At 47.7% G+C, this 26,662-nt stretch overlaps 2 long non-coding RNA genes across 2 annotated transcripts in view; one reads left to right on the forward strand and one right to left on the reverse strand.

The window, feature by feature from the left end:
- Window positions 1–26,662, reverse strand: part of LOC143768489 (uncharacterized) — a 240,985-nt gene that overhangs the window by 152,110 nt on the left and 62,213 nt on the right. The window lies entirely within an intron of this gene.
- The window catches only part of LOC143768490 (uncharacterized), a 108,738-nt gene continuing 82,396 nt past the window's right edge, over window positions 321–26,662 (forward strand). The window contains exon 1 of the long non-coding RNA XR_013213892.1: window positions 321–557. This is a non-coding gene — a long non-coding RNA (uncharacterized LOC143768490). The remainder of the gene's footprint in view (window positions 558–26,662) is intronic.

A 26,662-nucleotide genomic window follows, 5' to 3' on the forward strand; every position in this document is an offset into this window, starting at 1 on the left:
TTGGGTAACAGTGATTTTTGATTAGCAGGTTTTTTTTATTTATTTATTTTTGTTTTGGGTTTTATTTATTTTTTATGCATGTTTTTATTTCCAATTTATTTCACATAGTGTGTGGATCACCAGGTCATAAGACCTTCGGGGGGCATTATTAGGAGAATTTAATATTCCATATATATACTGTGTGTGATATATATATATATATAATTAATCTTTTTACTTGAGCAATTCCGTTAATGAACCATGCCCCCCACCATATTCACAAACAGAGCGGCCAACCCTATCTAGCCAACATTCCCTCACATCATACAGGTGACCTCACAGCTACTAGGTAATGAGAGAGCGTTCTACCTGTCATAATGGCCTCAGGGTGTAGGACATTCTACTGGCAGCCCACAAGTTATTAGCAACCCGCCTGGTACCATCAAGACATCATGGCTTCTCACAAGAAAAGCAGGAGATCCCATCCCAGAAGGAGAAGGACTCGCAGACCCCATAAAATGGGTAAATGTTATTGAGCCTACACTAAACAGTATAACCTCCATTATAATGCTATACATGTAATTCTTGGCAATGGGGAACCTTATATTTATACATTGGCTTCTTCTAGGTCATAAACGTAGACACCGTTATTACTCCAGAAGGCGGATGTAGCAGAACCAGGAATAACCCCTTACTGCTGTCACCGATGACCACTTCTCTCCTGATCGAGTGCACTGGGGAAGTTGAAAACAAGAAATTCAGAACTTCATAATCTGTCAATAAATCAGCATAAGGGCATGAAATAAACGACCATGAGCAGATTGCAGTCTCTTCTCTTAGTTTTATAGAACTAAAATTATTTAGATAAAATAAGGTAAAACAGGACTAACAGTGGTTATTAAAAGAAACATTTTAGAATTTCTTCCACTTTTAAAGTCACCTGTAATCTGTACAAATCCACTGACAAAAACAAACGGAAATCTTTTTGGATGGAAAAATAAAAAAATTAAATTAACCCCTTTCTGACCTCGGACGGGATAGTACATCCGAGGTCAGAACCCCCGTCTTTGATGTGGGCTCCGGCGGTGAGCCGCATCAAAGCCGGGACATGTCAGCTGTTTTGAACTATTAACTAGTTAAATGCCACTGTCAAACACAGACAGAGGCATTTAACTACCGCTTCCGGCCGGGCGGCAGGAAATGAGCGCATCGCTGACCCCCGTCACATGATCGGGGGTCAGCGGTGCTTCTGCATTGTAACCGTAGAGGTCCTTGAGACCTCTATGGATACTGATCCCGGCTAGCTATGAGCGCCACCCTGTGGTCGGCGCTCATAGCACACCTGCATTTCTGCTGCATAGCAGCGATCTGATGATCGCTGCTATGTAGCAGAGGCGGTCGAGGTGTGCCAGCTTCTAGCCTCCTATGGACGCTATTGAAGCATGGCAAAAGTAAAAAATGAAAAAGTTAAAAAAAATGTGAAAAAAATAAAAAAATAAATATTAGTTTAAATCACCCCCCTTTCGCCCCATTCAAAATAAATCAATAAAAAAAAAAATCAAACCTACACATATTTGGTATCGCCGCGTTCAGAATCGCCCAATCTATCAATAGAAAAAAGCATTCACCTGATCGCTAAACAGCAAAGCGAGAAAAAAATTCGAAACGCCAGAATTACGTTTTTTTGGTCGCCGCGACATTGCATGAAAATGCAATAACGGCCGAGCAAAAGAACGTATCTGCACTAAAATGGTATCATTAAAAACACCAGCTCAGCTCGCAAAAAATAAGCCCTCAACCAACCCCAGATCATGAAAAATGGAGACGCTACGGGTATCGGAAAATGGAGCATTTCTTTTTAGTAAAGTTTGGAATTTTTTTTCACCACTCAGTTAAAAAATTACCCAGACATGTTAGGTGTCTATGAACTCGTAATGACCTGGAGAATCTTAGTGGCAGGTCAGTTTTAGCATTTAGTGAACCTAGCAAAAAAGCCAAACAAAAACAAGTGTGGGATTGCACTTTTTTTGCAATTTCACCGCACTTGGAATTTTTTTCCCGTTTTCTAGTACACGACATGCTAAAACCAATGATGTCGTTTAAAAGTACAACTTGTTTAGCAAAAAATAAGCTCTCACATGGCCATATGGATATGGACAGAAAAATAAAAAAGTTATGGCTCTGGGAAGGAGGGGAGCGAAAAACGAACACGGAAAAATGGAAAATCCCAAGGTCATGAAGGGGTTAAAATAATGTGGTTGAAGAAATATACATACAAACCCTTAAACTAACACGTCATTGAAGTACACTTTCAATTTATTGTCGTATAAAGTGGAGCGTCCCCAGACGCAGGGCCGCGGGGTACTCGGTACCGGGCCTCTCTCTGTCGGTCTTGGGGTTGTCACGGTGGCCTGACCCGGTGCGTGACCCTGCTAAGGGGCGTCCAAGTAAAGGTGGTGGTGCGTGGTGCGATGAATAACGAGGACACAGGGTTGCAGTCTCTTTACCTCTTTACTGAAGGCTTCGGGATCCGCAATCCAGAGCACTGCTAACAGGGCTGTCCGAGACCAGCCGGTCCGAAGGCACATCCAGAGTTCCCTTTGCAGGTGGAAATCAGTGCCTACCTACTAGCGCCTGGGTGTTGTAGTACTTCCCTGCTGAGCACCACGGGATAGTCCACACAACTGTCGTGTATGTTTCTGTTCTTTCTCTCCGTCCCCCAGATGATATGGATAGAACGCACCCGTATGACGGGGTAGGCCTGGAGCTATTTTATAGGGACCCTAGAGACGCCCATCTCCCACAATTTGCCTCCGTTGTCTTCATTAGGTGAATTAGGTGAGACATCCAACCTATAATTAACTGTCCTGCCGTTGGTTTGAAGTAATGCTTAGAGCCCAATACTTCCTCGGCGTTCCGGCCACCGGCTACGCGCCTCAGTAGGATGTTGCCGATCTCTTGGCACGACTCCTACTGGTTCTATCGCCTTTTGCTGTGATCTCGTTTCTCACTTCTCCACAATAAACCTCGCTTCTTGTCCTTTCTTAAAGGGAACCTGTCACCTGAATTTGGCGGGACCAGTTTTGGGTCATATGGGCGGGGTTTTCGGGTGTCTGATTCACCCTTTCCTTACCCGCTGGCTGCATGCTGGCCGCAATATTGGATTGAAGTTCATTCTCTGTCCTCCGGAGTACACGCCTGCGCAAGGCAATATTGCCTTGCGCAGGCATGTACTCCGGAGGACAGAGAATGAACTTCAATCCAATATTGCGGCCAGCATGCAGCCAGCGGGTAAGGAAAGGGTGAATCAAACACCCAAAAACCCCGCCCATATGACCCAAAACTGGTCCCGCCAAATTCAGGTGACAGGTTCCCTTTAAGATACCGCCGCAATGTAGAGCAGACGCGGTTCTGTAACGATCTGTTCTGTTCGCTAGGCCACTGTCAGGATCCCACCCCTGACAGGGACCCCCCTGAATCTTCCCAAGCAACCTCTTCTCTCACCAGGTGTTGCCTGGGCAAAACCCAGTCAGCTTCTCCCTAACTTCCTATCCAACCCCCAGTTTTACCCAAGTGTGAGGAGTGGCCTAATACATAGAACCCTTTGCTCCCCCTGGTGGCCAGAGTGTGAAGTGTAATGTGTGACTGTGATACCTGGTCAGGTGAACTCCTTTAGTGCAATCAGACGTACCATCACTCCCCTTAGTGGCAGAGCCACGTTACTGCAACGACCAGGTCTCTGGGGCGCTGCACTCCCCCCCCCCCCCCGGTTAAATCCAGTACTCCCGGACTGGGAAGAAAACAACGATACATGTCAGCAAAAGACATACAAAATTTTGAAATGCAATGAACAAGTAAATTTAACAGTGCTTCCCTTTATGGGAGGTGAGGACACTTGAACGTTACAAACAGAAACATATTTCAAGTTTTTAAATAACACTCATTAATTAACTGACTATAGGTAACCATCTTTACCCAGCCGGGTATTCTACCTACTAAGTGCAAATTCTGGGACAATAATTTAACTTTTCCTTTAAGGGCATATAGGCTGAACCCACTAAAGGCTTACTATAAAACTCTAGAATATAAATTAACTTTGTCTTTATTTCTCTTTTCTAAATGCAATATTTTCTTTACTCTCTCTGATTCTGAAGATGCAGGACCGCCTGGCTACTCGTCCGGGCCTACTGCCTCTTTTCTTTTGTAAGCTTTATTCTTCTTTATTCACAGTATAAGATCAATCAACCATCTCTCTATGGTTTCCAGGAGGACTCACTAACCCCTACGGGTTCACTTTCTTTGAAATTCGGCTTTAAATTCTTTCCTGTCCTCAATCTCTAATAACATCATTAAACATTGTCTATCTTAAATACCTAAACACTATCTACTACCATTCAACATTTTCAAAGTAACATAATACTTAAGTGCAACATGTGAACATCCCCTTTAAGAGGAACACCAAGTCTCTTTGAGGTAGCGCAACTTCTCAAGTTGCAAGTCCGTTTCAAAGCAGGAACCTCTGCGCTGTTTCCTGGAACAGTCCCTTCGAAAAGCTCCTTTTCTTGTAAAACCAGTAGAGGGCACCTTTAATAAGGTGCGAACTATTTACAGCACAGTTTGTGAACCATTCACCGTCCATGATTCGGCAGTCTTTAAAACAGTGATGAACAAAAGCAAAAACAAAAAGCAAAAATAATAGGGATCCCGGGTAAACAAAGGGATCCCTTTAAGAATAACCCTGATCGGGTATCAGCAGCAAAACAGACAAACAGGCAGTTAACTATTTACAGTTGCATGGCTTTAAGGCTTACTCTGGTAAATCAGGGGGTGGCCTCCACCGGGGCTTTACCTGACAGGTGGCCCTCTGTGGCCCAGGCAGGCTTGTCTCCAAGTCTACTCCCGGTGCCAGGTACACTCCATGAGTTTGAGCCTTCTGCACGACCAGGTCGTGCGCCGCGATGAGTGTCTGCGTGGGCCAGTGAATAACGCTGGCGGCGGTAGAGGCTGCTGCAGCCGCTTCAGCGGCAAGCTCCTCCCCCTCGGTTCTGGAGACCGCCAGGACGGCTGTACAGCGCTGCATTTCCCGGGCCCACCAACCTCTTCCCTTTAGATGATGGCGATATGTCACCACATCTCCCGACCTCAAGAGGGACTTGGCGCCGTCTCCACACAAGCAGGGTTCCACCTCGCCCCGGGTGATGCGGACTCTCAGGGCTGCTCCAATTTCTTGAACGAAGCCTTTCCCTTCCTGGGGCTGGTAAACAATCACAACGCCCCACTTCGGCAAGGAGCCCTCCAGCAGCTCACCTCGCGCTTCCCACTCCACTTCCCGCTGGAACTCCGCGATTAGATGGTTCCCATATTCTCCCCAAGGGAAGGGCCCAAGGTCCTGCCCCCCCCGGTAATTCGGGGCCAGGCGGCGGGGCCATCGGGGCACAAATGGCCGCGGTGGTGACTGGATCAGGTGCGGGGGTGAGGCGTCCTCCCCGGGGGTCGCGGCACTGAGTACCTACGCTTGAGGTAACTCCTCCGGTGCCACTCCACTCTCCTGAGGGAGGCACACGGACTGGGGACCGTTCAGGCACGGGATGCCCCCCCGGCAGCTCCCATGGATCCAAATCCTCCTACAGGGGCATGTCGGCGTAGTCCTCTAGTGATGGGGGCCGGTGCGGGGCCATTCTTTTTCGCAGGCCTTCTCTGGTCTCCAGTCCCACCTCATCTGAGTCATAGTTTCGTTTCTTCAGTCTCCGCCCGCCATAGAAGATCAGGAGGCGGGTTTCAGCTGCAGACGGACACGTCCTTAGGAAACAGTAATATTTAGACTGGGCAGCCATTGTCTTTTGCGCTCTCCAGCTTGTGTTCGCCCACTTCCACGCCCTTCTTCTCCTCTTGCGGTCCTCTTGGCGCTGTAATGGCGGCGGTTTTGGCGGCAAGTGGCAATGCACAGTCTTTGCAATAAATCACAGTTCAAGCACAATTCAATCACAGTTCCAAGGCACACATGACCTGGTTCTTCAGGCTTAAGTAGATCCTGTTCGTGACGCCAAGTTTTGGAGCGCCCCCAGACGCAGGGCCGCGGGGTACTCGGTACCGGGCCCCTCTCTGTCGGTCTTGTGGTTGTCACGGTGGCCTGACCCGGTCCGTGACCCTGCTAAGGGGCGTCCAATTAAAGGTGGTGGTGCGTGGTGCGATGAAATAACGAGGACACAGGGTTGCAGTCTCTAGCGCCTGGGTGTTGTAGTACTTCTTTGCTGAGCACCACGGGATAGTCCTCACAACTGTCATGTATGTTTCTGTTCTTTCTCTCCCTCCCCCAGATGATTTGGATAGGACGCACCCGTATGACGGGGTAGGCCTGGAGCTATTTTATAGGGACCCTAGAGACGCCCATCTCCCACAATTTGCCTCCGTTGTCTTCATTAGGTGAATTAGGTGAGACAGCCAACCTATAATTAACTGTCCTGCCGTTGGTTTGAAGTAATGCCTAGAGCCCAATACTTCCTCGGCGTTCCGGCCACCGGCTACGCGCCTCAGTAGGATGTTGCCGATCTCGGGGCACGACTCCTACTGGTTCTATCGCCTTTTGCTGTGATCTCGTTTCTCACTTCTCCACAATAAACCTCGCTTCTTGTCCTTTCTTAAGATACCGCCGCAATGTAGAGCAGGACGGCTCCGTAACGATCTGTTCTGTTCGATAGGCCACTGTCAGGATCCCACCCCTGACAGGGACCCCCCTGAATCTTCCCAAGCAACGCTCTTCTCTCACCAGGTGTTGCCTGGGTAAAACCCAGTCAGCTTCTCCCTAACTTTCTATCCAACCCCCAGTTTTACCCAAGTGTGAGGAGTGGCCTAATACATAGAACCCTTTGCTCCCCCTGGTGGCTGGAGTGTGAAGTGTAATGTGTGACTGTGATGCCTGGTCAGGTGAACTCCTTTAGTGCAATCAGACGTACCATCACTCCCCTTAGTGACAGAGCGACCAGGTCTCTGGGGCGCTGCACTAAGTCTTTTTGGGCAGTTGTCTATCAGCATGGTACATCTAGAATTGGCAATCTTTCTCCACAATTCTTTGCAGTAGTGCTCCAAATCTGTTAGATTGCAAGGGCATCTCCTCAGTACAGCGCCCTCTTCAGGTCATCCCACACATTTTCAATTGGATTCAGATCTGGGTTCTGGCAGGGCCATTCCACAACTCTGATCTTGTTCTAGAGAAGCCATTTTTTTGTTAATTTGGAGGTATGTTTATGGACATTATCATGCTGAAAGGTGAAATTCATATTTCTATTCATCTTTTTTGCACAAGACTTGCAAAATCAACTGATGTTTAGAACTGTTCAGAATTCCGTCTTTTTTGACTAAAGATCCAGTTATAGTTGCTGAGAAACAGTCCTATAGCCGTGGCATACCACTAATAGCAGCAGACCATGTGGTTGCTATGGGGCCTGTGAGTTGGTCCCCCATGGCCTAGCATTGGACATTTAACTTTATCGGCATTCTGGATGTTGATACAGTTGAAAAGTATTTATGGAAGAGAGAGCCATCAGCTCCATCCTCCATCATTCTCCCTGTGCGTTTGAGCTCTGACATTTGAGAGCAGAGGTTCAGAACACGCGCTGCAGAGACCAGAGGAGTGGGGAATGAAGAGAGATGAGTACTTTTATTTATTTATTTATTTATTTATTTTAAATCAGGCCATTATACTGTTTGGAGAGCTTTGTGGGGGCCATAAAATTGATTTCAGGGCTATGTTGGGATCGTTATACCATTTACTGGGCTATGTGGAGGCACTATACAGTTTGCAGGGCTATGTGGAGGCCATTATACTATATGCAGGGCTATATAGTATATATATACAGGCAGGGGCGTAACAACAGTCCTGCGGGCCCCGGTGCGAACTTTTGAATGGGGCCCCCCCCCCCCAAAAAAAAAAAAATGATATACAGACACACGCATACAATGTTAAACTAAGAAGTAAATATCTATTGCAATTCCTTTATGTATGAGTGGTCGCCTATATACACTGCAGGGGCAGATAGTATAGAGCTTTATGTATGAGTGGTCACCTATATACACTGCAGGGCAGATAGTATAGAGCTTTGTGTGTGAGTGGTCACCTATATACACTGCAGGGGCAGATAGTATAGAGCTTTATGTATGAGTGGTCACCTATATACACTGCAGGGCAGATAGTATAGAGCTTTGTGTGTGAGTGGTCACCTATATACACTGCAGGGCAGATAGTATAGAGCTTTGTGTGTGAGTGGTCACCTATATACACTGCAGGGCAGATAGTATAGAGCTTTGTGTGTGAGTGGTCACCTATATACACTGCAGGGCAGATAGTATAGAGCTTTGTGTGTGAGTGGTCACCTATATACACTGCAGGGGCAGATAGTATAGAGCTTTGTGTGTGAGTGGTCACCTATATACACTGCAGGGCAGATAGTATAGAGCTTTGTGTGTGAGTGGTCACCTATATACACTGCAGGGGCCGAATATCTGAGCTGGAAGCAGTGCATTCTGGGTCTAACAGGGCCAAGGCCGGATATATAATACACGTGGGGCGTCTCCGACAGGGTAAACCAGCTGTAACCCATCCAAGCCCGGTCATCTGCCTGCAGCACAGCACGCCCCTTATGGAGCGGGGCGGACATCCGGCATAAGATGACTAGTAGCCCGTACCTGAGCTGCAGGCCCCTCTCTTCGTCCTCATGGCCGTTCAGGACCCTCCGCAGCTTATCCATGCCTCCCTCTGCACGACACCACGCTCCACCAGTGACAAACCGTACAGCTGGCCACCTTCACGTCCTGTCACGTGATGACAACAGCATGTGACTCGCTTGACGGCAATCTCAGCCTGGTGTACGGAACTGCGACGTGCATGGCCCCTCCCCCACAGCGTGTACGGAAGCCCGTGGGTTCAACCTAACACTGAATTTACAGGACGAAATGTGCAGCGTGCGCTCACGGAGATACCCTGACAAGTTGACCTCAGGTCGCAGAGGTCGCGGCGGCACCGGGCCCTCTTTTGGGCCCGGGCCCTGGTGCAGCCGCGACCTCTGCGACCCCGGTAGTTCCGCCCCTGTATACAGGTCCTTCTCAAAAAATTAGCATATAGTGTTAAATTTCATTATTTACCATAATGTAATGATTACAATTAAACTTTCATATATTATAGATTCATTATCCACCAACTGAAATTTGTCAGGTCTTTTATTGTTTTAATACTGATGATTTTGGCCTACAACTCCTGATAACCCAAAAAACCTGTCTCAATAAATTAGCATATCAAGAAAAGGTTCTCTAAATGACCTATTACCCTAATCTTCTGAATCAACTAATTAACTCTAAACACATGCAAAAGATACCTGAGGCTTTTAAAAACTCCCTGCCTGGTTCATTACTCAAAACCCCCATCATGGGTAAGACTAGCGACCTGACAGATGTCAAGAAGGCCATCATTGACACCCTCAAGCAAGAGGGTAAGACCCAGAAAGAAATTTCTCAACAAATAGGCTGTTCCCAGAGTGCTGTATCAAGGCACCTCAATGGTAAGTCTGTTGGAAGGAAACAATGTGGCAGAAGGACCGATTCCAGACCTTGGGGAACCTGAGGAAGCAGTGGACTGAGTCTGGTGTGGAAACATCCAGAGCCACCGTGCACAGGCGTGTGCAGGAAATGGGCTACAGGTGCCGCATTCCCCAGGTAAAGCCACTTTTGAACCATAAACAGCGGCAGAAGCGCCTGACCTGGGCTACAGAGAAGCAGCACTGGACTGTTGCTAAGTGGTCCCAAGTACTTTTTTCTGATGAAAGCAAATTTTGCATGTCATTCGGAAATCAAGGTGCCAGAGTCTGGAGGAAGACTGGGGAGAAGGAAATGCCAAAATGCCTGAAGTCCAGTGTCAAGTACCCACAGTCAGTGATGGTGTGGGGTGCCATGTCAGCTGCTGGTGTTGGTCCACTGTGTTTCATCAAGGGCAGGGTCAATGCAGCTAGCTATCAGGAGATTTTGGAGCACTTCATGCTTCCATCGGCTGAAATGCTTTATGAAATGCTTTATGGAGATGAAGATTTCATTTTTCAGCACGACCTGGCACCTGCTCACAGTGCCAAAACCACTGGTAAATGGTTTACTGACCATGGTATTACTGTGCTCAATTGGCCTGCCAACTCTCCTGACCTGAACCCCATAGAGAATCTGTGGGATATTGTGAAGAGAAAGTTGAGAGACGCAAGACCCAACACTCTGGATGAGCTTAAAGCCGCTATTGAAGCATCCTGGGCCTCCATAACATCTCAGCAGTGTCACAGGCTGATTGCCTCCATGCCACGCCGCATTGAAGCAGTCATTTCTGCCAAAGGATTCCCGACCAAGTATTGAGTGCATAACTGAACATTATTATTTGATGGTTTTTTTGTTTGGTATTAAAAAACACTTTTATTTGATTGGTCGGGTGAAATATGCTAATTTATTGAGACAGGTTTTTTGGGTTATCAGGAGTTGTATGCCAAAATCATCAGTATTAAAACAATAAAAGACCTGACAAATTTCAGTTGGTGGATAATGAATCTATAATATATGAAAGTTTAATTGTAATCATTACATTATGGTAAATAATGAAATTTAACACTATATGCTAATTTTTTGAGAAGGACCTGTATATATATATATATATATATATATATATATATATATATATATATATATATATATAGCCCTGCATATAGTATAATGGCCTCCACATAGCCTTGTAAACTGTATAATGGCCCCCACATAGCCCTGCAAACTGTATAATGGCCCCCACATAGCCCTGCAAACTGTATAATGGCCCCCACATAGCCCTGCATATAGTATAATGGTCTCCACATAACCCTACATATAGTATAATTCAGAGGTGTATCTACGTTTTCTGGCATCCTTAGCAAATATTCATTTTGGCGCCCACCCCCCTCCCAAGGACATATGCGATTTGCACACTTAGTCATGTACCCATGAGGTCCTCTCCCTAATGTTCTCAATGTTCAGTGAAAAACTGAGAGAAGCAGGAAGAGCAGCTAGTTGTCACAGGACCATAAGTATGAAAGTCGCATATGAGTGAAGTGTCCATGTGATGAAACCTGCAGAGCTGAATCCTGACATTGCAGGCTTCCGAATTCTCACAACTAATGCACTGCACACTTTTAGGATTCTCCCTTGCCGGAGGACAGTCATGTCAGCACAAGCATGCGATTTGTATACTTCTGACCACATTCCGACTAGATGTGCCCTGCCTCGCTTAGTTCATTTTCATTAAGTGATGCCACACATGTCTAGTCAGCGCATGACTTCATGTATGTAAATCACCAGCACGAGAGAATCGTGACAGCGTGCAGGGCGCACTGTGAGAACTCAGAAGTCTGCAGTCAAAAAGAATGACTGCAGACTCATTACAAACCGGGACATCCCCTTTAATGCTCCTAACATAAATAAAAATATGAGAATTAGTCAGTATCACAAATAACATTTACATCCAGGTACCTTATAGATGACGTCGTCTCTGGAGTCGTTCTCGTTCTTTTCTTCACCTTGTCCAGACCCCATGATGAGTTTTGTCATCCACAGCTCATCTCTGCAGACTTCCATCTTCTCTGTTTTTTTTCAGAAAATCTCCACATGATGCCCTTAAAGATAGAAGTGTAATTATAATGCTCCTGATTAAAAAATTGCCCCTCACTATATTGTCTGCACAAAATATGACCCCCACATTGTCCCTCTTATGGTACATGCACTTTACACTGACGACTTCCTTCCATACCCACCCCCTCTTCACACCGTCCTCTTATACTGTGTCCCCCCTATAGGGCCCAGTATTTACACTGTACTCTCTCATCACACTTTCCCTCCTTGGTATACTGTCCCCTCCTGGCTGTGCCCTTACACTGTCCCTCCATGCTACACCCCACTACTCAGTTTCTATTCTGTGCCCACTCACTTTACTCCCCCATACTGTCTCCTCACGCTATTCCCCTCCCTCCTCCTCATACTGTCTCCTCTCACATACCCCTGTTCACCATACTGTCTTCTCATATATTTACCCCCTCACTTTCTATACTGCCTGCTCACCTGACTCCCCATACTGTCTGCACACATCACATCACCCTCACTCCCCGTACTCTGTCCACATACCTTTCTCACATCGCTACTCATACTGTGTCCACATACATTCCCCCATTCACTCCCCATACTGTCTGCACCCATCCCCCATACTGTTTCCTCATAAATGCCCTCCATTCCCCCATACTATTTCCTCATACATGCCTCCCATTCCCCAGTACTGTTTTCTCATACATGCCCTCATTCCCCCATACTGCTTCCTCATTCATGCCCCCCATTCCCCCTTACTGTTTCCTCATACATGCCCCCATTCCACTGTACTCTTTCCTCATATATGCCCCCCATCTCCCCCTTTGCTCTTCATTTTGGGTCCTCAAATCTTCCCCACACATTAAATCCCCCATCATCACTACAAATCTCTCCACACACAATAAATAACCCAATCCCCACTCCGTACCTCCACACATACATTAAATCCCCCATCCCCACTCCAAATCTCACCCCACACACATTAAACACCCCCATCCTCACTCCAATTCTCCCAACACATAATAAATACCCCATCCTCACTCCAATTCTCCCCACACACAATAAGGCTATGTGCCCACATTGCGGATTCGTGTGCGGATTTTTCCACACCGTTTTTGAAAAATCTGCAGGTAAAATGCACTGTGTTTTATCTGCGGATAACAAGCCGATTTATTGCGGATTTCCAGCATTTTTGGTTCGGATTTCACCTGCTTTTTACCACTTGCGGATTCCTATTGAGGAGCAGGTGTAAAACGCTGTGGAATCCGCACAATGCTATATCCCCACGTTGCGGATTCCTGTGCGGATTTTTCGGCACCGTTTTTGCAAAATCCGCAGGTAAAACACACTGTGTTTTACCTGGAGATTTACCTCGGATTTACCTGTGGTTTTTGTGCGGATTCCACATGCGGTTTTACACCTGCGGATTCCTATTGAGGAGCAGGTGTAAACAGCTGCGGAATCCACACAAAGAATTGACATGCTGCGGAAAATACAGTACTGCATTTCTGCGCGGTATTATCCGCACCATGGGCACTTCGGATTTGGTTTTCCATAGGTTTACATGGTACTGTAAACCGGATGGAAAACTGTTGCGAATCCGCAGCGGCTAATCCGCTGCGGATCCGCAGCCAAAACTGCAACGTGTGCACATAGCCCACACAATTGACATGCTGTAGAAAATACAATGCAGAGTTTCCATGCGGTATTTTGTACACCATGTGCACTGCGGATTTTGTTTTCCATAGGTTTACATGGTACTGTAAACTGGATGGAAAACTGCTGCGAATCCGCAGCGGCCAATCTGCAACATGTGCACATACCCTTAATCCCCCATTCCCACTCAAGTTATCCCCACACACAAATTCCCCCATTCCCACTCCAATTCTCCCTACACACATTAAACACCCCCATCCCCACTCCAATTCTCCTCACACACATTAAACACCCCCATCCCCACTCCAATATTCCCCACACATAATAAATCCCCCCATTCCCACTCAAATTCCCCCCACACATAATAAATCCCCCTATCCCCAATCAAATTCTCCCCACACACAATAAATCCCCCCATCCCCACTTAAATTGTCCCACCCCGTGCACTTAATCTTCGGTGTTTTCAGCTCCGCTGGAGCACTTACCACCAGTGTCCACCTCTACCAGTGCAAGTGAGTGACGTCAGCAGCATGATCTCATGATCTGATCACGTTGCTCACGTTGCTCTGACCCGGCAGTCAGAGCCTCAAGTGCATTCTCGCTTCTGTAAGATGCGAGTGCAATTGATGCCTAGGCAGAGGCGGTCACTGACAGCTTGGGGACCCTGTGCAAGAAATGTGTGGCGAAAAAGCTACTGTGTGTATGTATGTATGTATGTATGTATGTATGTATGTATGTATGTATGTATGTATGTATGTATGTATATATATATATATATATATATATATATATATATATATATATATATATATATATATAGCCACATACATGTGTATATATTTATTATGTATATTGCCGTCCCTTATTATACAGTGCCCTCTCTTGTTATGTACAGTACCGTCCCTTACATATTGGATTATGTAGAGCCCTGTTTTTTATTACATACCATCCTCTTTTGTTAGCGGTATAATGCAATTATGGCTGATAGAGCAGAGGAAAGCTTCTTTTCTAATGAAGGAGCTGATGGTCTGGTCGTCTCGTCACCGGCTCCTCTATCAGCAGTCATTTTATATCTAAAAGGAGAGGGGACTATGTAATAAAAGAGGGCGCTGTGAATAACAAAATAACAAGAATACACTATGTAAGAGACAGCATTGTACATAACAGCAGAGGAAGCTATATAATAAGGGACGGCACCATATATAACTGAAGAGAATGGTCCGCAATAAGGAACGGTGTTATACGTGATAAAAGAGGAAACTATGTAACAAAGGATGGTGTTATACAGAATTAGTGAGTACACTATATACTAAGGGACTGTGCTATATATAGTAAGTGGGTGCACTATACACTAAGGGACTGTGTTATACATAAGTATGTACACTCTATACCAGACGTCTCAAACTGCATTCCTCGAGGCTTTCGGCACACATAACAGCCGACTTTCAGTCAGGGGGTGGCAGAATGCAGCCACCAGGGGAGACACTGCTGACAGCCGGATTATGAGGCCCGACTGTGCCCCCCGACGGCTGTGCCAGGGGCACATGCCCCAGCTATCCCCCCTAGATACGCCTCTGGTATAATGGTCCTCACATAGCACTGCAAACTGTATAATGTTCTCCATATAGCCCTGCAAACTGTATATTGGTATCCACATAGCCCTGCAAACTGTATAATGGCCCGTACATAGCCCTGCATATAGTATAATGGTCTCCACATAGCCCTGCATATAGTATAATGGTCTCCACATAGCCCTACATATAGTATAATGGTCTTCACATAGCCCTGCAAACTGTATAATGGTCTCCACATAACCCTGCAAACTGTATTATGACCCGCACATAGCCCATTATACTATATGCAGGGCTATGTGGGGGCCATTATACAGTTTGCAGGGCTATGTGGGCATCATTATACAGTTTGCAGGGCTATGTGGGGGCCATTATACTATATGCAGGGCTATGTGGGGGCTATTATACAGTTTGCAGGGCTATGTGGGGGCCATTATACAGTTTGCAGGGCTATGTGGGGGCCATTATACTATATGTAGGGCTATGTGGGCACCATTATACAGTTTGCAGGGCTATGTGGGCACCATTATACAGTTTGCAGGGCTATGTGGGGGCCATTATACTATATGTAGGGCTATGTGGGCACCATTATACAGTTTGCAGGGTTATGTGGGGGCCATTATACTATATGCAGTGCTCTGTGGTGATTATCATACAGTTTGCAGGACTACGTGAGAACCATTATACAGTTTGTATGGCTCAAAGGCATTATATAGTTTCAAGGCTATGTGGGGGCCGTTATATTGTTTGGAGGACTAATGGGGCCATTATACTGGGAGAAATCCATTAGACAATGTAAAGGATTGTGTTGCGGTCATCATTAGTGTTGAGCGATACCGTCCGATACTTGAAAGTATCGGTATCGGAAAGTATCGTCAGATACCGGCAAAGTATCGGATCTAATCCGATACCGATACCCGATACCAATACAAGTCAATGGGACTCATGTATCGGACGGTATTCCTGATGGTTCCCAGGGTCTGAAGGAGAGGAAACTCTCCTTCAGGCCCTGGGAACCATATTAATGTGTAAAATAAAGAATTAAAATAAAAAATATTGCTATACTCACCTCTCCGACGCAGCCTGGACCTCACCGCGGGAACCGGGAGCCTTCTTTGCTTAAAATGCGCGCTTTTCCTTCCTTCCGTGACGTCACGGCTTGTGATTGGTCGCGTGCCGCCCATGTGGCCGCGACGCGACCAATCACAGCAAGCCGTGACGTAATTTTCAGGTCCTTCTAGGCATTCAGTATTTTAAAATTACGTTCCGGCGTTGTGATTGGTCGCGTCGCGGTCACATGGGCGACGCGACCAATCACAAGCCGTGACGTCACGGGAGGCAGGAGACGCGCGCATTTTAAAATGCGCGCGTGTCCAGCCTCCCGTGACGTCACGGCTTGTGATTGGTCGCGTCGCCCATGTGGCCGCGACGCAACCAATCACAGCAAGCCGTGACGTAATTTCAGGCCCTTCAGGATTTTAAAATTACGTTCCGGCATTGTGATTGGTCGCGTCGCGGTCACATGGGCGACGCGACCAATCACAAGCCGTGACGTCACGGGAGGCAGGAGACGCGCGCATTTTAAGAAAAGAACGCTGCCGGTTCCCTCGGTGAGGTCCAGGCTGCGTCGGAGAGGTGAGTATAGCAATATTTTTTATTTTAATTCTTTCTTTTACACATTAATGTTGTTTCGATACCGATACCCGATACCACAAAAGTATCGGATCTCGGTATCGGAATTCCGATACCCGCAAGTATCGGCCGATACCCGATACTTGCGGTATCGGAATGCTCAACACTAGTCATCATATTGTGTTGACTGTTATTTAGAGGTCATAATAATGTGTGGAGGGGTGTAATGGCGGTTATACTGTATGGAAAACTAATGATAATAAGGGAAAAGTATGCAATAAGATGGATCATCAATAGAAACTCAATGTTTATTTGTACTTAAGTCAAGGCATATATTAAAAACATTTAAAAAGCCAAAAATCTATAACTAGTGATAACCGGACAAACCCTTAATAGAGCTAGAGTCCGCCCTATATGTCAAAATAATGAACAGATCCCAATAGCAAGGATAATAAACACCTAAAGATGAGTCCCCAGCGCTGGACCTGGGGATGTGTGACTGCAGACTTGTGAGTCCTCCCAGGTCACGCACTGTGCGCTGTGAGGATTCACCATTGTCTGGGAACGGTGTTCAGGCATGCATACTCCTGGCCAGAACCCTCAAAATGATTTCAGTTTGTTTCTCAATAGATTTGTACGGATTGAGTGACATAAAAGGTGGAAAAAGATCTGAAATGATTCTTTTTAGTATAATTTTTTTACAGGACAGAAACCTGGCATTTTAATAAGGGTGTGCAGACTTTTTATATCCAGCCTAAGCAGGGCCGTATTTGGCCTTCATGCTGCCCTAGGCACTTTTCGTGGTTGCGCCTCTTACTGACGTCACACACTGAGTCTGTGCACACGACATCTATTTAAGGCAGATGCACTCTGTAAAACGCTTTAAAAAGCGCTAAACAAACACTAAAAGTATGAACGCCTGCACTTGCTGTACACAGGTTCAGTCTTTTGAGCGTTTTTTTTAACACCTTCAGCTTTTCAAAGTCATCTATAGGAATATGCCCCCCAATCCCTATTCTAAAGTGTCAGCCACCCCTAAATTGCCAGCCTGCAAAGCACCAGTCTCCAGGGGCTGGGTGGCAAATTTTAGCCTTGGGGGCAAGCACAGCAGTGGCCCATGAGTAGCGGCCCATCGTTAAAAATGTTGTCCGATCTTAAGCTTCAAGTCTAAAGTCACTATATGTGAATCCACACATCATGTGCACACTGCGCTGTGAGGATTCTCTGGTGCTGGTGGTGGGATCGGGCAGTTATGTGATGCAGGGTCAGAACCACCATCAGTAGATGAATGCAGGGTCAGAACCACCATCAGTAGATGAATGCAGGGTCAGAACCACCATCAGTAGATGAATGCAGGGTCAGGACCACCATCAGTAGATGAATGCAGGGTCAGGACCACCATCAGTAGATGAATGCAGGGTCAGAACCACCATCAGTAGATGAATGCAGGGTCAGAACCACCATCAGTACTGTAGATGAATGCATGGTCAGAACCACCATCAGTAGATGAATGCAGGGTCAGAACCACCATCAGTAGATGAATGCAGGGTCAGAACCACCATCAGTAGATGAATGCAGGGTCAGAACCACCATCAGTAGATGAATGCAGGGTCAGAACCACCATCAGTAGATGAATGCAGCACCACGCTTATTATGGTGGTCAATTTCATTGTTAGATCAGCCCCATGATACAATTGTATGACATGAACATGTACCTCCCAGTATGTCCTTAACTATAGTAAGGAGATACTGGGAGTTGTTGTTACCTTCATCATCAGACTGTGGACCATACAGGAACCTCACCTACTTATGAGATGTACTAAGCCCATTGGGGCTAAACTTTTTGGGTGTTGGCCAGTGATCCACAGCCCCTGTCCTCACAGGGCATGATTTTGTATTTTTGTGTGTTTTTTAAACGTTTTTAATATTTTTGTGTGGTTTACATATAGTCTAATAAATTTTGATATATTTTTTATGGTGATCCCTGCATGAATGCATGACGGTCACATGTCTTCTCCGTCTAAAGTGCTGCCGGCTTTTGAACGTAGGTGATTCCTCATATGTTGATTGAACTGTGAATCACTGAGTCCAATATATTGTACGGGTGACATTTATCTAGCGGAGACGGAGCGTCTCCACAAAATAAATAGACATGCTGCAGTCTGTAAAAGACGAGCCGCACATGTGTCTCTGCAGGAAAGCAGGAGGAGTCATTGCATGCATAGTGGAGATGGGATTTCATGAAATCCCGTCCACTATGCTGTAACATCTGGACGCAGTGGGTGTACGTAGCGTCCAACACGCAGTGGGTACAGAACGTGGGAACGTACCCACACACTCTCATACACACACACACTCTTAGGGCTCATACTCACATGCGAGAAACTCGGACAGAGTCTCGCATGTCAATACTCGGCACTGCACCCGGCACTCAGGAGCGGAGCTGCAGTGTCGGGTATTGACGTGTGAGACTTGTTCGAGTTTCTCGCATGTGAGTATGAGTCCTTACACACACACACACAAACTCATATAGACACACACACACACAATGCCATGTGGCTGCCCTAGTGGACTACTAACACCATGGCCCATTCCCTATACACAGCAAATGACAGATCTCTAATCTTGAGCAGCTAAGCTTCTGCTCCTCATCGGAGCGCTGCTCACCATTCTTCACGCCGGCCGCTGCGTCCCCGCCTCTTCTGCCCCGCTCCGCGTTGCCAGCAGCAGAGTGATGAGGTCGCAGCCTGATGACCTCATAACTCTGCTGCACGCTAGGCCACGGCACGGGAACAACCGTGATGCTCCGCTCTGTGCCGTATATCATGCATTCAAATGTATTCGCGTCTCAAAGAGGCGAATACATGTGGATGCATCATGCAAGATCAGGAAGGAGTCTGCCAGCCAGGCTGCAAATTAAGTTTTGGCATCCGCAATCAAAAGTACGGTGCCGATCCTCCGGCAGCCCTGAACAGCTGCCTGGGGACCGGCCCAGGGGGAAAATGCATCCCTGCCACCCGACCCAGCCTGCCACTGCCAGCCTCCCCTGTTCCCCAGTATAAAACAGCTCCAGCCTCCCCAGTATATAGCAGCCCCAGCCTCACCTGTTCCCCAGTTATAGCTGCTCCAGCCTCCCCTGTTCCCCAGTATATAGCAGCTCCAGCCTCCCCTGTTCCCCAGTATATAGCAGCTCCAGCCTCCCCTGTTCCCCAGTATATAGCAGCTCCAGCCTCCCCTGTTCCCCAGTATATAGCAGCTCCAGCCTTCCCTGTTCCCCAGTATATAGCAGCTCCAGCCTCCCCTGTTCCCCAGTATATAGCAGCTCCAGCCTCCCCTGTTCCCCAGTATATAGCAGCTCCAGCCTCCCCTGTTCCCCAGTATATAGCAGCTCCAGCCTCCCCTGTTCCCCAGTATATAGCAGCTCCAGCCTCCCCTGTTCCCCAGTATATAGCAGCTCCAGCCTCCCCTGTTCCCCAGTATATAGCAGCTCCAGCCTCCCCTGTTCCCCAGTATATAGCAGCTCCAGCCTCCCCTGTTCCCCAGTATATAGCAGCTCCAGCCTCCCCTGTTCCCCAGTATATAGCAGCTCCAGCCTCCCCTGTTCCCCAGTATATAGCAGCTCCAGCCTCCCCTGTTCCCCAGTATATAGCAGCTCCAGCCTCCCCTGTTCCCCAGTATATAGCAGCTCCAGCCTCCCCTGTTCCCCAGTATATAGCAGCTCCAGCCTCCCCTGTTCCCCAGTATATAGCAGCTCCAGCCTCCCCTGTTCCCCAGTATATAGCAGCACCAGCCTCCCCTGTTCCCCAGTATATAGCAGAACCAGCCTCCCCTGTTCCCCAGTATATAGCAGAACCAGCCTCCCCTGTTCCCCAGTATATAGCAGCACCTGCCTCCCCTGTTCACCAGTATATAGCTGCTCTAGACTCTCCCCTGTCACCAGTATATAGCTCCTCCAGACTCCCCCCTGTCACCATTATATAGCTCCTCCAGACTCCCCCGTCACCAGTATATAGCTCCTCCAGACTCCCCCCTGTCACCAGTATATAGCTCCTCCAGACTCCCCCCTGTCACCAGTATATAGCTGCTCCAGACTCCCCCCGTCACCAGTATACAGCTCCTCCAGACTCTCCCCCGTCACCAGTATATAGCTGCTCCAGACTCTCCCCTGTCACCAGTATATAGCAGCTCCAGCCTCCCGTTCCCCAGTATATAGCAGCTCCAGCCTCCCCTGTTCCCCAGTATATAGCAGCTCCAGCCTCCCCTGTTCCCCAGTATATAGCAGCTCCAGCCTCCCCTGTTCCCCAGTATATAGCAGTTCCAGCCTCCCCTGTTCCCCAGTATATAGCAGCTCCAGCCTCCCCTGTTCCCCAGTATATAGCAGCTCCAGCCTCCCCTGTTCCCCAGTATATAGCAGCTCCAGCCTCCCCTGTTCCCCAGTATATAGCAGCACCAGCCTCCCCTGTTCCCCAGTATATAGCAGAACCAGCCTCCCCTGTTCCCCAGTATATAGCAGCACCAGCCTCCCCTGTTCCCCAGTATATAGCAGCACCTGCCTCCCCTGTTCACCAGTATATAGCTGCTCTAGACTCTCCCCTGTCACCAGTATATAGCTCCTCCAGACTCCCCCCTGTCACCATTATATAGCTCCTCCAGACTCCCCCGTCACCAGTATATAGCTCCTCCAGACTCCCCCCTGTCACCAGTATATAGCTCCTCCAGACTCCCCCCTGTCACCAGTATATAGCTGCTCCAGACTCCCCCCGTCACCAGTATACAGCTCCTCCAGACTCTCCCCCGTCACCAGTATATAGCTGCTCCAGACTCTCCCCTGTCACCAGTATATAGCTCCTCCAGACTCTCCCCATCACCAGTATATAGCTCCTCCAGACTCTCCCCGTCACCAGTATATAGCTCCTCCAGACTCTCCCCTGTCACAAGTATATAGCTCCTCCAGACTCTCCCCCGTCACCAGTATATAGCTCCTTCAGACTCCCCTGTCACCAGTATATAGCTGCTCCAGACTCCCCCCTGTTACCAGTATATAGCTCCTCCAGACTCCCCCCTGTCACCAAACTCTTCCCCCCCCCCCCCCATCTTCAGCTCTATGAGCAGTGTAGTTTATCAATGCAGTTTGGCACTTTTGAAGTTAAGACTCTAATAAAAAAAACAAATTTGGGCTGTCTTAGTAATGTGTTCCCTCCTTATTTAGCATTGGTGATGCAGCAGATAAATAGAAGCAACGTAGTAACTTTGGTTACTATACCTTTAAGAAGCTTCAACTTTGTGCACAACATGCCGTGGATAGCTGTAATCCGAGAAGGGGGGAGCAATGAAGCAGCACGGAGCCAGGAAGGATGATAAGGTGAAAGCACCGCGTGTACAGAGCCAGGGACGCTCTGGCAGGTAGCGTCCCTGGAAACCAGGGAAATCCAAGATGGACGGCGGCTACTGGAATGAGTGTGACCTCACAAGGTACGGAGGCCTAGAAATACCAAAAATTCAACCCATTTCATGGGTTGTCTGACGGAGGGAGGGAAGGGGAGGTTAAAAAAAAAAAAAGTTCTTCTCTGACTTGCTGCCGCCCCCTGCAGCCTGCCGCCCCTAGGCATGTGCCCTCCAGTGCCTAGTGGCAAATACGGCCCTGGGTTTATAACTGCAGCGAATCAAGATACCAACCACAGGGTGATCAAGAGAAATTAGGAATATTTGTAAAAGATTCGCGCTGAGAAAACCAGAGGGTAAGGCTATGTGCCCACGTTGCGGATTCATGTGCGGGTTCTTCCGCACCGTTTTTGAAAAATCCGCAGGTAAAATGCACTGCGTTTTACCTGTGGATTTGCTGCGTTTTTTGTGTGGATTTCACCTGCGGTTTTACACCTGCGGATTCCTATTATGGAGCAGGTGTAAACCGCTGCGGAATCCGCACAAAGAAGTGACATGCTGCTGAATAAACAACGCTACGCTTCCATGCATTTTTTTCCGTAGCATGTGCACTGCGGATTTTGTTATCCATAGGTTTACATGGTACTGTAAACTCATCGAAAACTGCTGCGAATCTGCAGCGGCTAATCCGCTGCGGATCCGCAACAATATCCGCAGCGTGTGCACATAGCCTCAGTACTTTGCCGCACAACCCAAGCACTGATGAAAAACTGTGTAATTCCACCATAGAAATCTAATGTTAATCCTTTCCCTTAGGCTGGTTTCACACGACAGTGGCTCCGGTACGTGTGGTGACAGTTTCCTCACGTACCGGAGACACTGACTCACGTAGACACATTAAAATCAATGTGTCTCTGCACATGTCAGCCTGTTTTCACGGACCGTGTGTCCGTTTGAAATATACAGAGACATGTCAGTGTTCGTGGGAGCGCACGGATCACACGGACCCATTAAAGTCAATGGGTCCGTGTAAAACACGTACCGCACACAGATGCTGTCCGTGTGCCGTGCAGGAGACAGCGCTACAGTAAGCGCTGTGCCCCCAGCTTGTGGTGCTGAAGCCCCCATTCATCCCTTCTCTCCAGCAGCGTTCGCTGGGGAGAAGGAATGAAAAATCTTTTTTTTTGTGTATTTAAAATAACCTTCCCGGCAACCTCCCCCCTCCCACCCCCTGTGCCCCCGGCCGCTGTTATTAAAATACTCACCCGGCTCCCTCGATGCTTCCTCTCCACGCCGCAGCTTGTCCTGTATGAGCTGTCACGTGGTGCCGCTCATTACAGTGATGAATATGCGGCTCCACCTCCCATAGGGGTGGAGCCGCATATTCATCACTGTAATGAGCGGTACCACGTGACTGCTCATACAGGAAGAAGCTGCGGCACGGAGAGGAAGCGTCGAGGGAGCCGGGTGAGTATTTTAATAACAGCGGCCGGGGGCACAGGGGGTGGGAGGGGGGAGGTTGCCGGGAAGTTTATTTAACAACAAAAAAAACCAAAAAAAACCAATGATTTTTCATTCCTTCTCCCAAGCGAACGCTGCTGGGAAGAAGGAATGAATTCCGGCTTCAGCACCAGATGCAGGGGACAGCGCTTATCTCTAGCGCTGTCTCCTGCACGGTCCTTGTGGTACCCAGTCGGCACACGGGCGGCACACGGCTGCCGCACGTGTGCCACACTGATGTGCCACGTGAGCACACGGACACGGATAACTCCGGTACCGATTTTTCCGGTACCGGAATTATCTGGACGTGTGAGACTGCCCTTAGATGTAAGATTTTCACATACGAGTTCTATCTGTGTTTTTAACGAATATAACTTGCACCTATTATGACTATCATGGCTCACTCACATTGGCATATAGCACTGCTGAGTACTATGCGATGTTTTGTCAGATAGCTCTCGGCACAATGTTATTCTATGGGGCTAGTGCAATCTGCGATTGTTTTCTCATGACGATTCTGCCTCATGATCCTGAACCATCTCTCTCATCCTGCCGCATCTGTCTCCATCCTTCCCCATCTGTGTCCATCCTTCTCCATGACTCCATCCTGCCCCATGTCTCCACCCTGCCCCATGTATCTCCATTGTGCCTCATCTGTCTCCATCCTGCCCCATGATCCTGCTCCATGTGTCTACATCCTGCCTCATATATCCATCCTGCCCATGTCTCCATCCTTCCCCATGTGTTTCCATCCTTCCCCATGTGTTTCCATCCTGCCCCATGTCTCAATCCTGCCCCATGTGTTTCCATCCTGCACCATGTGTCTCCTTCCTGCCCCATGTCTCCATCCAGCACCCTGTGTCTCCATCGTGCCTCATCTGTCTCCATCCTGCCCCATGTCTCCATCCTGCCCCATGTGTTTCCATCCTGCCCCATGTGTCTCCATCGTGCCCCATCTGTCTCCATCGTGCCCCATCTGTCTCCATCCTGCCCCATGATGACATTTTGCAGGATCATGGGGCAGGAAGGAGACAGATGAGGCAGGATGGCAAAACATGTGCTGTCGAAACATATTGTGGCTTGCCACTATTAATAAAAATAAAAAATAAAAACTTTCTCCTCGCGCTCCAGCGGAGATGTTCCCTCCAGGCATTTCAAGCACGGACTCACTGGCGAATGACAATGACGTCATATGCCAGCGACGTGTGCGCTGATGTCAGCTGCCAGCCTCTGATTGGCTGGGGCTTTTAACTATTGCCATTCAGGCCCCCACGGCAATAGAGTTTAACTGAACCTGTGTCTCGGTCTCGAACACAGGTTCATTTACTGAATCCTGCAGCTGGGGCCCAATGAGCAGAAGAGAGGGGACCCGATGCTGGCCCCCTCTGCTTATCGGGCCCCATAATCCAGTAAGGGCAGTAATGCCCTGATGGCGGCCCTGATTGTCCTGATTATCTCGCATGAGAGAATATACAATAGTGTGACCCTGGTCTAATGACTATTCTCGTGGCTGTGCATTTTTTGGGACAGAGAGATCCACACCAAATCTAGGAGACATGTTTGAGTTTGGTCCAAGTCAGTGATCACACTTGCCAATCAAATTCTATGGGTCACTAAAAAAAAAAAAATCAGACAGCACATCAGACTTTTTTTTTCATATAAGAACAAAATGATGAAACTCTGATGGTAAAAGCTGACACACTGACCAAACACTGAGGAAAATCTGATCCAGCACAGAGGGAAATCAGACTATTTTTGTGCATGTGAAAAATCGCTGACTTGTGAATGAGGTCTTAGCTTACATATGTAGATAGCAACTTCATCCACATATATTGTAATCTACATTTTCCATGATACTTGGTGTGAAGTCCACACCAAGAACCTGCAACAAATCTGTAATATCTGAGCAAAACCTTCATGGGGTTATCTGGGACAATTTTATTGTTTTCTCACGTGGCTAAGATCTGACAGGCAGTAATCATGTAAGGTGTTTCATATATACCTTGATTTCCTTACCCTTTCAGTTCCTACAGTTGGCATTACCATCACCAGACTGCATACAGCCGCCTTTATTCCCATAATTTCATATGACATCCAGGTATCTACTTCTCATAATTATTTTTACAATTACCTTAAGATCACTAGTCACAGCATAACTGCCATTAACCCTTTCTTACTAAGATTATTTCAGGAAGGTTATTTTCCCTACAGCACAAAACTGGTAATTTCTCTTACAGCACAAAACTGTTACCTGTGGATTCACTTTCTTCTACCGCGATATTATAACAGTGTTTCTTTTCCAGGTACTTCCATGGTTCCACACCTAGTTCACGTTACTTTTACTGAAACAGTTTTTATTACTTCTTGTTCACTGTAAGCACCCTTGGATAGAATATCTTCTGTCATCTCCTATCGCGTCAAATCGTTTGACAAGTGGAATCATACTAACATTTTCCCATGTATTTTGTATTCCACGACATATTGTTGATCTTGTCTTGTTTCGTTTTTCTATTTTATGTATACTCTAGTTATCTCCAATAAGGAAATGCTGATGAATGTCCTATGAGGGACCGAAAACGTTTAGGCTGTGTGCACATGCGGCGCGCCCCCACACCGCCGCAGGGCCGAGGGGTACCCGGAGCCGGGCCTCTAGTTCTCAGTCTCGGGGTTGTCACGGTGGCTAGACCCGGTCCGTGGCCCTGTCCGTCAGTGGGGGACGTCCGGTGTAATAGGTGGTAGTAATGGTAGCGATGGAGCGGTGCGGTTGTGGGGTGTAAGTCGCGGTAAATAACGAGGACACCAGGTTGCAGTCTCTTTACCTCTTTACTGGAGATCTCTGAGTCCTCAGTCCAGAATACGGTTCACCAGGCTACACAAGTCCGGCCGGTCCAACGGCACCTCCAGAGTTCTCCTCTCAGGTGGAGATCTGTGCCTTCCTTCTAGCGCTATGTGTTGTAGTCCTTCCCTGCTGTGCTCACGGAAAGTACCCCACAACGGTTGTGTCTGTTTCTTAAGTTCCCTCACAACTCGATTTGATGTTCCTCTGTAATCCACCCCTTCCCTGTATTCAGGTTGGAATGGCACCCGTTTGTCAGGTAGGCCTGACACTTCATAGGTGATATGTGGTAGACAGCCCGCCTGAGACCGACTGTCCTGCCGCTGTTTGGAGTATGGCTTGAAGCTGTATTCTAATCCACTCCCTCGGCGTTCCGGCCACCGGTAGTGCGCCTCAGCAGGGTGCTGCCTCTTTCAACAAAACCCCTGCTGGTATTCTCCTTCTGCTTGATCTCGTTTCTCACTCAGCACAATCTATCTCG

Source organism: Ranitomeya variabilis, chromosome 4, assembly GCF_051348905.1.
Source record: "Ranitomeya variabilis isolate aRanVar5 chromosome 4, aRanVar5.hap1, whole genome shotgun sequence".
In the NCBI taxonomy this organism is placed as follows: domain Eukaryota; kingdom Metazoa; phylum Chordata; class Amphibia; order Anura; family Dendrobatidae; genus Ranitomeya; species Ranitomeya variabilis.